Below are 19,030 nucleotides of genomic sequence, written 5' to 3'. Positions count from 1 at the left end.
TATCAGGAAGAAATGTGAAGGCTGATAAAGGATGATGCGGTCGCTTGGGTCGACCTGGCTGAGCCAAAGTCACAGATGCTCCCAGGAAGGGGGAAGGGGGATTAACATATGGTGCTGCCCTCAGGGAGCATGGCTGCTGCTCTGCCTTCTCTTGCAAACATGTTTGTGCAGCAATGGACTCAGACTCCCAATTCTAAATAATTGCCAAGAGCACAGAAGGAGAGTCAGAACCCTGGTGGGTGGCTCCCCTAAGATGGAGGAGGAATGGGGCCGAGGCATGTGTGGACCAGGGCACCTTGCCTGGAGCAGAGCATTTGTTGGGACATCTAAGTCTTCCATCGGTACTTTCCCCCACCCCGCACCGATATTTCTGGGCATCCCCTGGCATTCCCACAACACCTAGGAGCTAGTCTGCCCCCCTCCCACTGCCCCCCATCCCTCACCACTGTGCTCTGCAGGAATGTCTCTCCCTGAGAACTGCTGTGGCACTCTGTGGCTTAGGGGGTGCATGATGGTGTGGATGGCTGTCCCCTCACTCATGTGCTCTGTTGGGTGGCTCTCCAGCTGTACTGGTCATGCTTCCATGTCCCTCTGGAATCTCCAGTGCAAGAGCCCTTTCAGTTTCCCTCCCCCAGTGACCTGACTGTCTAGATAGATCTAGCTGGCCAAGCCTGACATCTCTGTCCTAGCAGATGCCTCTGTCTTTATGCAGGTAGGCAGAGACACCATTAGCACATATGGTACCTCCATGTGAATTAGGAACAGGTGTCCCTATTGGGTAGATAACAATGCCAAAGGTGCACCTTCTGTCGGGCAGGGCAGAGCTCCAGGGCTGGGCATCTGTACCTCGGTCCCCTCCACTGGGAGCCCTGGTGTCTGATGGCCACAAGCAGGCATGTCTGCTTCTTGGCTGGGATGTGCCGAGAGATTGGGCGGCACGGGCCCCTCCAGCTGAAGCTCCAGATTTTTTTGGACACAAGGTGGGGAGGAAGTGGGGCCAGCATCTCTTTAAAGCTGGTTCCCTGCTCCAGACACATGTGGGTGGTTTCTGGGCCTATTGGCTGCTGAAGAAGCCTGGAGAGAGCCAGGAATGGTTGGAATGTTGTGCACACCAGAAACACCCACAGGGAGATGCCACCGTGCCTAGGAAATGCACTGGAAGGAGCCAAGAAGGAGATCCCGTGGCTCTGAGAGTCCCGGACTGTGAGATGGCCACTCCAGTGGGCAGGAACGGCCGCCCTCTGCACAGAGGGGCACCCACAGACCCATGGGTGTGCGTCCCTAGAAGAGGGAATGGGATGGGGTGGCCATGCTGAGGCCTCAGTACCTCTGCCAGCCCCTGAGACCAGCAGGCCCAGTCTGACTTTGGAAATGGGGCCTGGGATGTGTCACCCACATTAGCGACTGGTTATCTGAAGCTCATCCAACATCAACCGCTTTAAAGACGTGGACTCTGAGAAAGCTTCCCAGGGCCACAGTGAGGGAGCAGTGAGGACAGGGACCCCACTGTGGGGAAGAGCTGAGTTCTGTAGAGACCGCTCTGGCTGCTCTGATTGGAGAGAGCATGTGGGTCCCATAAAGCATTCTGGTGCCAATGCTGAAAAGCGGGGGATCCAAGGTCTAGTTGGGAGAAACAACTGAGAAAAGCCGGGTGATGGATGGGCATGCGGTGAGAGAGGCCATGTCCAGCTTCTGGCTGACAATGAAAAGACGATCATGTGAGGCTAGCTAGATCCCAGGCAGGTGTCAAGCGGGGGCTGAGTCTCTGGATCTGGAGCCCAGGAGCAGTCGGGCCAGCCGTACAAGCCAAGCAAGGGTCCTTAGTATCTCGTGGTGACTGAAGCCATGGGGTTAGCCAGCATTGCTCAGCAAGAGAACAGTAAGATGACAAGAGTCACCTATTCTGCCACAAGGGGTGTGAAAACCAGGATGTTCAGCTTCCTGTCCTGGCACCCGCTTCCTTCTGCCTGCCTCATGTGATGGGCACTCACCTCACTGGGCTGCCTGTCCTGAGGGTAGAATGTTCTCTTTGGGAGGGCACTGCCAGGCCCTGGAACAGATGACTGGTCAAGTTGAGCCTTGTGCATTTATAATAGCTGCTACAAACACACACACACACACACACACACAGGTTCCTATATATGTGTGTGTGTGCACACACAGGTAAACATACATATATGCATATATACATGTTAGACATATAATATATACAGTGTTTATATGTATTGATGTATATATTTATTTATAATTCCATCTATCTCTTTCCGTCTGTCTGCCTCTCTCCAGAATAACCTTCTAGTCCATTAAACTCTTTCCTGTTTCATTGACCTCTCACTAGTGAGGCCAGGAAAAGGAGCACATGGATGCCAGCCTGCTAGACGCACCTGTGAGCTCCGTGACAGTGACGCTCTGTATACACAAAGGGAGGCCCGACTCCAGGTGGGCGGAGGGTGTGGTGTGCAGGCCAGACTCCTTGGAAGGGATCTGCGCCCTGGGCCCATCCTGCACCCCAGTTGGCAGATTTTCTTGGACTAGGTCAGACCTTGGAAGCTGTTTCAGGGAAGAAAGGGCGACCTGAAGGAGAGTCTTTGGTTGAAGCGCAGGTGAGGGAGTAGAGGGGCAAGTGGCCTGAGACAAGCAAATAAAAGAGGGGGATGGGGAGGGTCTGGTGGGGGTGGCTAATGAGGGCTGTGGGAGCCGTCAGGTCAAAGAGAGCCTTTTCTAAGAGAGCTCTTCGGGCACTGGTTTTGAGTTGCCAGAGTAAAATCTCTCCAAGAATGCAACAGGGAGCTTTGCCAAGGCCCTGATGGCTGGACCTGGGGCCCTGGCCCGAGCAGGAAGGAGTGTGCAGATGGGAAATGCAGGAAGGGAAGGTGTGCAGCTGTTGGCCAGGAGATCTATAGGCTGGATCCTGGGTGGGGATCTTTCTGTGTCTGCCCTTTGACCCTTGAGGCACCTGGCATCACCATTTCAGGATTTCCCTTTAGCCCCTTAATTGTGGGGATTGTTGGTCTTCTCTGATATTCCTTATGGTGACCACCTCCCCAGCTTGTCCCCCACTTTGATGCCTTACTGCATGGGCTCCAGGAAACTCGTCCAGACCTTGACCCAGCCAGCCCAGCTGAGCCCTTTGGTGAAGAGCTCTCAGGTCTCCCTTTCAAGCCTGGCATTACCCCAGCTGCAGAGACAGTTTTATCTCTGGGGAGGGTCTGTCTCCGCTGGGTGTTGTTATGGAGACTTTGGTCCCTGGAAAAATGGAAAAGGAAGATCATATATCTTGCCCATGTTTTGATTTCTCTGGATGAAGCCTGAGATATCTGACAGCAGGTCCTGTGACCAGGGCCCTCAGCCAGTTCCCAGGGATAAAGTTTCCTAGCAGGACCGCGGCACCTGTGGATGCTGCTGCAGCTCTCAGGAACTGTGGAGGTCCACACATCATCCCGCCATCAAGGTGGACCTGAAGCAATGCTTTGTCCTGGAGCTGGGGGAGAGCTCATGCCCACCCTCACTGAGGCACACATCAGGCCTGGCGGTGTGAGCAGTTGGCCCAAGTCCCTCGACCAGCCAGTGGTGACATCAGAACCAGACCCTTGGCTCCTGGACCCACGTGCCCTACATCACTTCTGCAGGGGCCCCTTCAGTAATCGAGAGTAAAGTAGCAGCAGCCATGGTGAGGACAACTTTCTGATACATGGAGAATGGTGGGTCTGACCAAGGGGTAGGGCCTCAGCCTTCACATTCAGGGCATGGAAATGAGGAGTGGTCACATTCAGGGCATGGAAATGAGGAGTGGTCATGTCAGGAGCAATGGGGAGGCAGTGAGTGAGACCCTACAGCAGAGAAATTCCTGCCCGCACCTCCGCCCATGCAGGGCCCACTGCTAGAGGCCACGCCCAGATCCTGTCCTGATCGCTGCAGGTACCAGTCCCAGCCCCAAGAATCCTCAGCGCCCATGGCTTCTTGATGGGGCCCTTAATCACAGGAATGTGCTGGAGCTGGTGTGTTCCACTCCATGAGAGCCAGCTAGAGAATGTGCTGGAACTTTGTGAGGCGGTCATGAAAGACAGGTGTCAGTAACAATTAATGAACTGGTAAGGAAATGTTATATTAAAACAAACAAAAACTCCTCCCAATGATTTTACTACATTTTGCTATTTTCTGTGCTTGCGGGTTATTTACATCTATACCGCAGAAACACTACATTAATGGTGGCTACTGGCTGTCTCTTCCCAGTGGTACAGTCTGTGATGTCATGTTGGCAGCCTGAAATTGGCTAGCGTGCGAATAAAGTTGTTAGGGGTTCTGACTTTATTGGAGGTGTGGTTCCACCACAGATACCAGAGACATTCTCTAGTTTAGCCAGGACAGAGCTGATCTCAAGTTGTTGGACAGACAGCAGGCCACCCTCCAGAGCGCAGGCAGGTTGTAGGTGGTAAGCTAGCAATGATGTGTGTGTGCAGTGGGAATCTGAGCACCCAGGGGGGCAGAAAGCCCTCAGAGTGCTTGGGTCACAGGGGGTGGGGTGGGGAGGTTGCAGAGTGAGCTGTCACTCTGGATGGGTCCCTCCCCTTCCCATTTGGCATGGTCCCCCTTCCCCCTTAGGCGGGGTCTTGATGGGGGTGGGGCTGGTTTCTGTGTTGAGAGGATTGTAGACAGTCATCACCAAGAAAGGTCACAGAGGGATAGCCTTCTGGGGCTGGTGCTCCAAGACCACCAGATGTCCTCACACCCACAGGGGACCCTTCCTCCAGCCAGCTTGGAAACTGCGGAAAGCCAGGTTCTCTGGCATTGAACCTCCAGTGCCCTCTTCTGAAATAGGGTAAGCTTATGCTCACTTTAAAGAAGAAATACTGACAAGATGTGAGGTGGCATCTCATTGTGGTTTTGCTTTGTATTTCTGTGATGATGAGTGATGTTGAGCATCTTTTCATGTGTCTGTTATCTATCTGGATGTCTTCTTTGAAAAAGTGTCCATGTCTCCTAAAATTAACAACTCAGGAAACAACAGATGTTGGCGAGGATGCAAAGAAAGGAGAAGCCTATTGCCCTGCTGGTGGGATTGCAAACTGGTGCAGCCACTTTGGAAAACAGTATGGAGTTTCCTCAAAGAATAAAAATAGAACTACCCTATGACCTAGCAATTGCACTACCTGGAATTTATCCAAAGGTTACAAAATTGCTGATTCGAATTTATCCAAAGGATACAAAATTGCTGAACATGAACCCTAATGTTTATAGCAGTGCTATCAACAATAGCTAAATTACAGAAAGAGCCCAAATGTCCATCTACTGATGAATGGATAAAGAAGATATGGTATATGTATGTGTGTGTGTGTATGTATGTATATACATATATATACATACATATATACATATATATACATACATACACACACATACACAATGGAATACTACTCAGCAATCAAAAAGAACAAAATATTGCTATTTGCAACAACTTGGATGGAACTAGGGTGTATTATGCTAAGCGAAATAAGTCGGAGAAAGACAGATATCCTATGATTTCACTCATGTGTGGAATTTGAGAAACACAACAAATGAACCATAGGAGAACGGAAGGAAAAATTAGATAAAAACAGAGAGAGAGGCAAACCATAAAAACAGAGGGTTGCTGGAGAAGAGGTGGATGGAGAGATGGGCTAAATGGGTGATGGGCATTAAGGAGGACACTTGTTGGCATGAGCACTGGGCATTACATGGAACTGATGAATCACTGGGTTCTACTCCTGAAACCATTACTATGCTATATGTTAACTACCTCTAATTTAAATAAATAAATTTTTTTTAAAAATACAGAAGAAATACTTACTGGGCCTCTTTTTTTGTCATAAAGCCTTTACTAAAGGGTGCATTCAGGGGCACCTGGGTGGCTCAGTCTGTTGAGTGTCCAACTCTTGGTTTGGGTTCAGGTCATGATCTCATGGTTTGTGGGTTTAGGGTCCCGCGTTGAGCTCAGAAATATAGCGCAGAGCCTGCTTGGGATCCTCTTTCTCTGCCCATCCCCTGCTCGCTCTCTCTCCCAAAATAAATAAACTTAAAAAAATTAAAAGGCTCATTCAGAGCCAAGACACAATACATTGATAACTATCAGTTTTCTATGGCTGCTGCAACTAAATACCACAAACTTGGAGGCATAAAGCAACACATTTATTCTCTTAATTTTAGAGGTCAGAAGTGTGAAATCAGTTTCACTGGGCTAAAATCAAGGTGTCAGCAAGGCCACCCTCCCCCTGCAGGCTTTAGGGGAGAATCCATTTCCTTGTGTCTTCTAGCTTCTAGAAGCTGGCTTCCCTTGGCTCATGGTCCCTTCCTCCACCTCCAAAGCCAGTAGCTTAACATTTTCAAGTCTTTCTCTGCTTTGTATTCACAATGCCTTGTCTTCTTGTCAAATGTCCCTCTGCACCTCTCTTATGAGGACACATTCCAAGATAAGGTCCTCATCTCAAGACCTTTAACTTGGTCACATCTGCAAAGTCCTTTTTGCCATATAAGGCAACTTCTGCAGGTTTTATGAATTAGCACCTGGATATCTTTAGAGGCCATCACTTAGCTTACCACACTGACAAGCCATTACATTGCCCCTAGCACAAAAATACAAGAAAATGCTCTTCCAGGGTTTGAACACAATTACCTGATTCAGCAACGAGATTACTTGCAACATTAGTGCATAAGCGAAGTTCCGGCATTTATCTTTGTTGCCTCATTTTTGTCTTACTCATTAGCCTAAATGAAATATCAACCAACTGTCATATCTGAAGCACATTTAATCATCAAACATCGGCCACCCATACAAGAGTTTGGGGAAACTGAATATAGAAATTCTATGAGAATCAATGGACTATCTAGAATTTATGATAGGACATAGTATGTTTTATTATTATTTACAATTTATGTGCTACACATTCTTATATCAGTAAAATTGATAATAAACGTGTGTGTATCTCTTTATATCTATCTACATATACATTTAAATATATATTTGATTCATACACAAATATATATATTTATTTATTTATATTTATATATTCCTGAAAGTCAGTGATTAAGTATTAGCCCACAACTACTTAGTGCCCATTTCCAAGAGAAAGGGGAACAGGGGGAGCCTGAGGCCCCTGCAATGGGAGGGACATGTCCTTTGCACCCTGGGGTGAAGTTTGTAGCACCTGCACCCATTTTATATTGAGTTTGATGATGGTCACCTTCTCCTGTTCATAGAGCATTAAAAGGATCTGAGACAACTATCCCCAAGTGTGACTGTGTTTCAGTAGAGGAGGCTTTGAGTTTTCTGTATTTATTTTTTTAAGTTTATTTATTTTTGAGAGAGAGAGAGAGAGAGAGAAAGAGATGGCCAGAGAGGGAGCTAGAGAGAGAATCTCAAGCAGGCTCAGCATGGAACCCCACGCAGGGCTCTGTCTCACAAACAGGGAGATCTTGATTTGAGCTGAAATCAAGAGTCAGATGCTTAACCAACGGAGCCACCCAGACATCCCAAGGTGTCTGTATTTATTTTGAATGCGACCATCGATGATCTGTGGCTGACTCCTATACCAAGTTACTACCTTCCCTCAGGTTCCACCCAGCACAGCCCTCAGCTTTTTGCCTGACTTCCTGGACCCTGAGTTTGTCCGAGTCAGCTCTACCTTTCTACCTGCTTCTGTCTGTGGGAGTCTCTCCTTGCAGTCTTTGTATTTGAAATAATCACTGTTGCCTATCTCCAAGGTTCCTTCTTTCCCCATCCTGGATTACAGAAGCAGTGTTCTTAACAAATGTTCTATCTTTCTTCTGCTGGAGGATTGTATTTTGAAATATTAGTTATCCTTGCATTTGTTGATCCTGTAGATACATACAAATTTAGAAACTCTGAATGAACACCTTAATTTATATTCTGTGACTATGTGGGTGAAGGAAGAACAGGCTGTTTGGTATACATTATATTTTTAGATTTTAGAACCCCCCCTTCTTTTTTCACATGTGTGATGGGATGTAACATTTATCAGCAACTGAGAATTCCTGAGGCAGCAGCAACAATAGTAAGACATTCTAAGCTGCTGATTGCCTGTCACAGTGCCCTGGAGGTCATCTCTTGGCTCTGCTCCCTCTGGATCAACCAGTTAGATTTGTCTAAGTCAGTAGCCCTCCCTTGTTAGAAAACAGTCAGAATTGTGAAAGGCGCCTGTGGCCAGATCCATTGTGCTATTCTTTGGAGTGTCTGGGCAAGAGTCTCTCTCTCCCATGCTCCTGGGAGTCCTGGAAGTCAGGACCGTGTCTTATTTACCTATCTACACCTGAACCCTCGTGGATTTTTGTCTTGCAGTAGGTGTAACGGACATTGGTCACTGGAGTTGCTTGTAATCTCTTCAACACCCTCCAGATATTTTCACAGCCTCCTGCACTGTGACTCCTGACTTCCAAACTGACTTCCTTCCCCAGCCTGGTTTGGTGACTGCCCATGAGACATAATGTGAGTGTGACTTAGAAGGAGCTTGTGAAGCATCAGGCAGGCAGACATCCATGTAGAGCATGCCGAGGGCAGCTGAAGTGGTCGTTCCAGAGTCAGTGGCAGTGGAGGCATCAGCCCCAGCGTGGTGGAAGTGGGTTGGTATTGAGCTCAGCAAGCCTAGCTCTGTGGTTCTGTGGTTCTGGAAACTCAGCCAGAGCCAAGACCTTCAATCTTCCTGATGGTGCTGTGAGACTTCTCATACACATCAATAAATCCCCTCCTGACTAAACCAAATTATGTGGTTCTGTGGGTGTTCACAAGTTGGAAGAATGGCCTCCTCTGGGCAGATTGAGGTTCATGGGGCTCAAAGTTTATATAATTGGGAGGCTTTTTAAAAAAAGAACATAAAACGATGCAAATAAAACTAAGTACTACATAAAAAGTGAATATCTATTTAATGAGAAAAGAAATCATAAGAAATTACAACTTTTAAACAACAAATATCACCACATTCTGAAAAATAATGCACTTTTAAAAATGACTCTTCTAACCTAACTTATCTCTAGGTATCTCTTTCTTATATTTTTGGATGATAATTTTGCAATGGTATTTTCCACGTAGAGAATTAAAAAATAAATGAAGCTTTCTTTTAGCGATGCTGATTACATTTGATTTCCTTATTGATAGGTTAGAAAAGTTATTTTCAGCTTCACAACTTCATGGTCTGAAATGTCTGAATTCAGTAATGTCATTACCAAATAATGTCATTACTTGATTATTTCTACTTTGGGGAAAATCTTATCAAGTTTCTTGTGCAGTGGCCAATCTGAAATATTCCTTCAACTGATTAAATCTTTTATTCAGTTAGTCTGCAGTCTTTTCTTGTAACCTGCTAAGAGTGCCAACACAATGGGCAGTAAGCAAATTTTTGGAAGCCATTCTATATCAGATAGCTTCCAATAATTTAACTAGACACTGAAGTAACTATGAATCATATAAATATATCCCACATAACTCAAGTTAAGTGTATTCCCCAACTCACTTCCTCTTAACAGATCTGCAGCCACCCCAAAATAACCCAACAACAGGGAACATGTAATGGAGAGGAAATCAGAGTGGAAACAAAGTGATCACAAGAAAATACAATTTACATCCCTATTGTTGTAAGTTTCATAAAAATATGCAACCATGGAGAGCACTGCCAGGGTCCCTCATAAAGACTCAGAAGGACCTATGCAACTTGGGGGTAGGAGGTTGTCTGGCTAGATGGCATGACTGACTTCACTAATTCTGTCTCAGTCTCTAATAGTAACAGAAATGAAATAAACAAATAGATAAATAAATAAACAAATGAATAAATTTGGTCTCACATTTATATATAAAAGCCAACCTACAAAAAAGTGAATTAGTATCCTGAAATCCTTGGTAAATTATCTGAACATTTCCATGAGCTTTACACCATTGTGCTACATCCTAACACTACAGTAGAATTAGGACAGTTTTTGTTCTACAAATTTGCCTCAGAAGCAAAGCATTATAATGTGGTCTCAGAGATTTACAAAATATTTAAGGGATATTCATTCTGTACTGTGATAAATCAACTCAGTTTCCTGATCTTGAGCAAATGAAGGAAAATTGACATTTAAAAATGCACATTGCCCAGGAAGGTGGCATCCACATACTTCTGCTATTTCTCTCACTTAATATAATTTAAACACTGGGCATTATATATTAAAGCAATATAAGAAGCCTCTGAAAGTTTGAGAGAAGAAGGAAGACTAACTGGGGTCTGCATGACCCAAGAAACAACATGGCAATAAGTTCTCTGAGTTCTTTTTGCTCCACATACCGAGGCATGGAGCTGAAGAAGCAGGTGACCTAAAAACACCAAGTGCAAACAAAAAAAGTCCCAACTAAAGCCTGTTACCTCTAGACAAAGGACCAGAAAGGGAATAGCTTAGTAAGATAGAAAACTTTTAGTCAGTAACTGCTGTAGTCCAGCCAAACACCCCAGGAAAAATATGGCACCAACCCTACCCATGCCAGGTAGGGGAGCCTAGACTTCCACCCTTCTCAGGTTGTAAAGCAAAGCACTCCAACTTCCTTGATGAAATGGTTTCATAGAAGCCTGTGTAAAGAACTGGGATTTTAATCCACACCAGGCAGTTATGAGGCACAACACTTCCTGACATATGGTGTCAGAAGAAACCATGAGGAAAACAGTAGTGAAGCACTGCTGCTTCTCCCAGAAAGGCCTAGTAGGGAGCCAGAATTTCCACCCCTGTCAGCAGCAAGGAATTCTTCCTCTCCCTGGTGCCAATGGAAGCTGAGTGATGAGCCTGGACTTCTATCCCCACCTGGCAATATCAAGGCAGTAACTTCTGTTTAACTGCTAGAGAGTGGTGTCACAGAAGCCTTCTAAAACAGAAGATTTAAATAATATGCAGAGTCTCATAAATAATACCCAAGTGTCCTGGTTTCTACTGAAATCATTCTTTATACCAAGAACTTGGGAAAATCTTAACCTGAATGAAAAAAACAGTCAATACATGATAACACTGAGATGACAGAGATAATAGAATTATATGACAATAACTTTATTTGACAGTCTTTTGTATTATATATTTTATATATTAAGTGGTGGGGTTGTGGAGTGGTAAAGGTCCAGAGCCTAGGCTAAGAAAGAATTCTTGAGACGTCTTTGGTGCAAAAAGTGGTTTTATTCAAACACAGAGACAGGATCCATGGGCAGAAAAAGCTGCTTATGACAATAACTTTGAAGCAAGCATGACAAAAATGTTTCAATGAGACATTAGAAATACATTTTAAACAAATGAAAAGTGTAAAGTCTCAGAAGAGAAATACCGGATATAAAGAAGAAAATGGGACTTTTAGAACTGAAAAATATGGCAGTGGAAATAAAAAGCTCAGTGGGTAGGCTCAACAGCAGAATGGAAGGGAAAGAAGAAAGAATCAGTGAACTTGAATACAGAAGAATAACAATTACCCAATCTAAACCACAGAGGCAAAATAGACTGAAAACAACCAGCAATCTCAGATATCTGTGGGGGTATAAGAGATCTAACATTTGGGTCATTGGAGTCCCAGAAAGAGAGGGGCAAAGGGCAGGACTTGAAGAAATAATAGCTGAAAACACTCGAAATTTGGCAAAAGACCAATGTAGAAATGTACAAATTCAAGATGTTTATTTCCAAATAGGATGACTCTAATGAAGTTCATTCCAACACTTCATAATTGAAGTCTGGAAACTAAAGACAAAGTAAAACTCTTGACAGCAAAAGAAAAACAACACATCACTTACAGGGAAGAAATCAATTCAAATGACAGCAAATTTCCTCTTTAGAAACTAGGGAGGAAACTATAGAAGGAAGTGGCACAAGTGCTGACAGTAAATAACTTTCAACCTAGAATTCTTTATCCAGAGAAAATATTCTTCAGAAATAAAGGAGGAAACCAAACTGTTCTTAGATGAAGTAAAACTAAGGGAATTTGTTGTCAGCAGGTTTATCCTAAAAGAACAGCTAATGGATGTTCTATAAGAGGAAGAAAATAATAAAAGGACTCTTGAAACATTGGAAAGAGTAATGAATGAGTAAAGATAAGGTTGAACATAATATAAATATAATACATTTTACTTCACCTATTGCATTTCTTATTTTTGAAAGATGTAATATAAATTACAATACTGTGATGAAGTTCTAAATGTAGAAAAATATTTCAGAAAATTATACTATAAACATTAGAAGGAAAAGGGATGTAAGGGAAGGTAAGATTCCTGTGCTTCATGCAAACTGGTACAACGTTCATATGAGTAGACTGATATATTACATATATATAATTTATAACCACTAAAAATGCTATACAAGGAGATTTACTGAAAAACACTCTATATAAAACAGAATTAAAAAAAAAAAAGTTCAAGTAACCCACAGGAAAGCAGGAAAAAGAAAACAAAGATGACAGAAAACAAAGTAAAATCACCAACCTAACACCTAACATAGCAACAATCATATTAAATGTGAATGATATATACACACATTGCTTAAAACACAGAAATTTGGAGCATGTTAGAAAACATGACCCAACTATATGCTAACAGAAATTCATTTCAAATATAACTATATAGGTAGGGTAAAAGTTAAAGGATGGGAAAAAATATTACATGCAACACTAGTAAATAGACAGAACAAGTAACTATATTAATATCAGATAAAATAGACTTCAGAGAAAAGAAAATTACTAAGTAGAGATAAATTATATAGTGATAAATAGGTCAATCCATCAATAAGACATAGCAAATTAAATGTGCATGTGCCAAACAACAGAGCTCTAAAAATATGTGAAGCAAAACTAATAGAACTTAAAGCAGAAATAGACAAATTCACATTATAGTTGGAGACTTCACCACCCCTCTCTCAACAATTGATAGGACAACTAGAGAGCAAATGAAGAAGAATATAGAACTCAACAACACCATTAACCAGCAGAACTGACATGTAGAGAACACTCCACCCAACAACATATGGTACACACTCTTGCTAATGCCCAAAGGACATACACCACCACAGATCATATCCTGGCCCATTAAATAAAAAGCAAACAAATTTAAAAAATTGAAACCATACAGGGGCTCCTGAGTGGCTCAGTCGGTTAAGCATCTGACTTTGGCTCAGGTCATGAACTCACGATTCGTGAGTTCAAACCCCATGCTAGGCTCTGTGCTGACAGCTCAGAGCTTGGAGCCCGCTTCGGATTCTGTGTCTCCCTCTCTCTCTGCCCCTCCCCCACTTGTGCTCTGTCTCTCAGAAATAAATAAACGTTAAAACATTTTTTAAAATTGAAACCATACAGTGTTTTCTCCATCTGTAATGTAATTAAACTAGAAATTGACAAAAGAAAGAAAATAAGAAAATCTCTAGACACTTGAAACTGAACAGCATATGTTTAAATAATCTTAGTCATAGAGGAAGTTATTGGGGAAATTTAAAAAATACTTTGAACTAAAGGAAAATGAAAATACAACATCAAAATTTATGATATGTAACTAAATCAGTACTTTAAGGCCAATATATAGCACTGAATACTTACATTAGAAAAGAGGAAAGTGTCAAATTTGTCACCTAAGCTCTCACTTCAGAATCTAGAAAAAGAAGAGCAAAATGAAGCTAAAGCATGTAAAAGAAAGGAAATAATAAAGACAAAGAAGAAATAAATAAAATTGAAAATAGAAAAAGAATAAAAAATAAACAAAAAGCTTGTTTTTTAAAAGATAAAAAATGCATTTTTTCAAAGAATCAATAATACTAACAATAAAATTAATCCAAAATTCAATAAAAGACCAATAAAATTGACAAATCTTCAGCAAAACTGACAAAAAAAAGACACACATTACCAATATCAGGAATCAAACAGTGGATATTACCACAGGCTTTGTTAGATATCAAAACAATTTTTTTTAAATACTACAAACACATAACTTTGACAGATAAAAAGAAACAGATCAATTTCTTGAAATGTACCAACTACCACAATTTGCCAATATTAATTAGATAACTTGAATAGCTTTATAGCAATTAGGGAGATTAAATTTTTAAAAATTAATAGACTTGCATTTTTAGAGCAGTTTTACGTTTTTAAGTTTATTTATTTATTTTGAAAGAGAGAAAGAAAGAGTGAGGGAGGGGCAAAGGGAGAGAGGGAGAATCTCAAATGGACTCTGTGCTGTCAACTCAGACAGCACATGGGGCTCAATCCCATGAACAGTGAGAGCATGACCTGAGCTGAAATCAAGAGGGGGACACTCGAACTGAGCCACCCAGGCGCCCCTTGAGCAGTTTTAGGTTTATGAAAATCTGAGCAGAAAGCACATTTTCCCTACAGTCTGCTTCCAGGTTCCCCCATTACTGATATTATTGCATTAATGTAGTACATATGTTACAATTGGTGAACCAATATTGATATATTGTTATTGACTAAATTTCATAATTTACGTTAGGGTCACTCATCTGTACAGTTCTACAGATTTTTTAAAACAGACTTTCAGTTTTAGAGCAATTTTAGGTTAACAGAAGACTTGAGCAGGAAGTACAGAAAGTTTCCATATACTGTCTGCTCCAATGCACTCACAGTTTCCTCCACTATCAACATCCCACACTAGAGCATATTTGTTGTACTTGATTAATCTACACTGACATATCCTTATCATCCAAAGTCCATAGCTTACATTAGGATTCACTCTTGCTGTTGTACATTCTATGAGTTTGGACAAATGCATAAAGTATATATATATACCATTATAGTATGCAGAATAGTTTCATTGCCCTAAAAATCCTCTGTGTTCTGCCTATTTATCCCTATTTTTCCCCAGCCACCCCCCCCCACTGATCTTTGTAACATCTCCATAGTTTTGCCTTTTCCAAAATGTCATATAGTTGGAATTGTATAGTGTGAGGATTTTCAGATTAGCTTCTTTCACTCAATAATTTGCATTTAAGATTCCTCCATATCTTTTCATGGCTTCATAGTTCACTTCCTTTTTGTTGCTGAATAATATTCCATTATATGTACGTACCACAATTTATATATCCATCAACACAATAATATATCCGTTGACATATCTTGGTTGTTTCCAAGTTTTGGAAATTATAAATGAAACTGCTATAGACACGTGTGTGTGTGTTTTTGTGTGGATGTAATCTTTCAATTCATTTGGGTAAATACCAAGAATTGCAATTGGATTGAGTAGTAAAACTATATTCAACTTTGTAAGAAATTGCAAAACTGTGTCCCAAAGTGGCTATACCATTTTGTATATCTACCACTAATAAATGAGAGTTTCCTTTGCTTCACATACCAGCATTTGGTATTGTCAGTATTTTGGATTTTGGTCATTCTAATAGGTATATAGTGGTACCTTATTGCTGTTTTAACTTGAAATTAATTAATAATATGTCATGTTTTGCAACTTCCCATATGCTTATTTGTCATAAGCGTATCTTCTTTGGTGAGATGCCTATTTAGATTTTTGCCAACTTTTTAATTGGGCTGTTTGTTTTCTTATTATTGACTTTGAAGAGTTCATTGCACATTTTGTATACAATTCCCTTATTGGTTATGTGTTTTGCAAATATTTCATTGTAGTCTATGACTTATCTTTTCATTCTCTTAAAAGTGTCATTCATAGAACAGAAGTTTATTTTATTTTAATGAAATACATCTTATCAATATTTTCATTGTGCTTTTGGTGTATCTAAAAAGTCATTGCAAAACCCAAAGTCATCTAGGTTTTTCTCTTATGTTATAGCCTATAAGTGTTACAGTTTTTTGTTGTACATTTAAATCTATGATCCATTTTGAGTTAATTTTTGTGAAAGACATAAGGTCTGTGTTTGAATTACTTGGTGTATGTTTGTTTAGTTTCTCTAGCATCATGCCCTGAAAAGACTTTCCTTTCTCCATTGAATTGCTTTTGCTGCCCTTTGTCAAAGAGCAGTTGACTATACTTGTGGGTGTCAATTTCTGAGTTATCTGTTCTGTTCCATTTGTCTATTCTTTCACAAAAACCATACTTCCTTGATTACTGTATCTTCACAGTAAATATTGAAACTGGATAGTCTCAGTCCTCTGACTTCATTCTTTTTCTTCAAGATTGTATTGAATATTCTGGGTCCTTTGCCTTCCATATTAACTTTAGAATCAGTTAATTTGTGTCCAAAAAATACCTTGGATTTTTATTAAGATTGTGTTGAATCTATACACCAACAATAGTTGGGAAGAAGTAAAATCTTAACAACATTAAGTCTTCCTATGTATGAACATGGAATACATCTCCATTTGGTTAGTTTTCTTTAAATTCTTTCATCAAAGCTTTATGGCTTTCTATAAATGTTTTGTACATATTATGTTATATTTATGCTTAAGTATTTCATTTTTTGGTGCTAATGTAAGTGGTGCTATGTTTTCAATTCAAATTATTATTGTTCATTTCTAGTTTATAGAAAATCAATTGATAATTTTTATATTACCCTGTATATCACAACCTTCCTCTTATCAGTTATTAGTTTCAGAGATTTTTGTTTGTTTAAAAATTCCCAAGAAAGAATAACCAGGAACAGATGGCTTCCCCAAGCATTTAAAGCATATTTAAAACCCATTCTACACAATCTTTCCAAATATAGAAGAGGGGGGAACACATTCCAATTCATTTTATGAAGCTAATATTATCCTAATGCAAACCCAGACAAAGATAGTACAAAAAAGTTAAACCACAGACAATATCCCACTTTAATATAGATACAAAAGTTCTTAACACAGTATTAGAAAACCCAATTCAGGAATATATCTTTAAAAAGCCAACAATGAATTGTGCCAAGTAGGATTATTTCCAAGAATGCAAGCCTGATTCAATATTCAAAAATCAATCAGTATAACCCAATCTTAATCCTGTTTAGACTAAGAAAGAAAAAATCATATAATTGTATCACTTGATACAGAAAAGCATTCAACATAATTTAATGCACATTAATGATTTAAAATTTCTCGGGAACCTAGGAGTAGAGGAGAACTTTCTCTACTGGACAAAGGACATCTACAAAACACTTAAAACTAACATTATACTCAATACTTAACTGAAAAACTGAATGTTTTCCCTCTAAGTTTGAGAATAAGACAAAGATGCCCATTCTCATCACTCACCCAACATAGTAGAGAAGTTCTAACTAGTGAAATAAGGTAATAAAAGGAAGTAAAAATTATACAAATCACAAAGGAAGAACTAAAAGTATCCCTATTTGCAGATTATATGATTGTTTATGGAGAAAATCCCAAGGACTCTACCCCCCAAAATGCTGAACTAGGCAAGGACACAAGAAGATCAACACACAGAAATCAATTGTATTCCTTTCTACTATTAATAAACATATGGATGCTGAAATTTAAAATATAGTATCATTTACAATTGCTAAAAAAAAAAGGAAAACTTACATGTAAATCTAACAAAACACATATAGGACTCATATGCTGAAAATTTACAAAACACTGATGATAGAATTCAGAGAGGCTCTAAACAAATGGTTAGACATATCGTGTCCATGGATTGGAAAACACGATATCGTAAAGATACCAATTCTCTCCAAATTTATCTATGGTTAAATGTAAATTCCTACCAAAATCCCAGGAGTTAAGTTTATTTATTGAGAGAGAGAGAGAGAGGAGTGTGCAAGCGTAGGAGAGGGGCAGAGAGAAAATCCCAAGCAGGTTCTGTGCTGTCGGCGAGGAGCCTGATGCAGGGTTCAATCCCACCAATTGTGAGATCATGACCTGAGCCTGAAATTAAGAGTCAGATGCTTGAACTGACTGAGCTAACCAAGCGCCCTGGGAGTTTTTTTGTTTTGTTTTTGTGTTTTGGTAGCTATATATACAGATAGAAATATAGATTCTAAAATTTATGTGGAAAGGAAAAGGAACTAGAGGAGTTGAAACAATTTTGAGAAAGAAGAATAAATCGGGAAGAACAAGTCTATCCAATTTCAAGATTTATTGTTTAGCAATGGTGATCAAGACTCTGTGGTATTGGTAAAGGGACAGAAACATATATCAATGGGACATAAAAGAAAACCCAGAAATAGACCCACACAAATATGCCAAACTGATTTTTTTTTTTTTACAAAGGTGAAAAAAGAATTCAATGCAGGGAGGAGAGACTTTTCCCAATTAATGGTGCTGGAGAAACTAGATATCTGGAGGGGGCAAAAATGAGCCTCTACCTATACTGCATACTTTACACAAAAAAAGTTAGTTGAAATAAATTATAGATTTAAACATAAAATGTAGAATTATGAAATTTTAAGAAAAAAGAATCATAGGATACAAACTTTGGGCTAGGCAAAGAGATCTTAATACCAAAGGCACAATCCATAAAGAGAAAATTGATAAATCTGACTTCATCAAATTTTGGTCTATGAAAGGCTCTGTTAAGCAACGAAAAGATAAGCTGCTACAAATTAGAAGAAAGCACTGCAAACCACATAAAGGACAAAGGACCAGTATCTGTAACAGGTAAACAACTTTTGAAACTCAACTGTAAGTAAATAAACAATTCAATTAGAAAATTGGGCAAAAGACATGAATAGACATTTCGCTGAAGGGGATCTACAGGTGTAGAGGAGCTCATGAAAAGATGTTCAATACCACCAACCATTAGGGAAATGCAAATTGAAACCACAATGAGATATTAATGCACACCTATCATAATGGCTAAAATAAAAAGTGGTGACAATACCAAATGTTAGCAAGGATGCAGAGAAACTGGCACACTCACTTATGCACTGCTGGTGGAAATGTAGATGGCACAGCCACTCTGGAAACCAGTTTGGCGGTTTCTTAAGAAATAAACCTGCAATTACCATACAACCCAGCAATTGTGTTCCTGGGCACTTATCCTGGAGAAATCAAGACTTAGGTTCATGTAAACAGCCTGTACATGAATGTTCATAGCAGCTTTATTCATAATAGCCAACAACTGAAAACCAACCAGAGGTTTGTCCATGAGCA

This window comes from Panthera tigris, chromosome B3 (assembly GCF_018350195.1).
Source record: "Panthera tigris isolate Pti1 chromosome B3, P.tigris_Pti1_mat1.1, whole genome shotgun sequence".
NCBI lineage: Eukaryota > Metazoa > Chordata > Mammalia > Carnivora > Felidae > Panthera > Panthera tigris.
The sequence above is the reverse complement of the archived record's forward strand: the minus strand, read 5'-3'. Positions refer to the sequence as shown.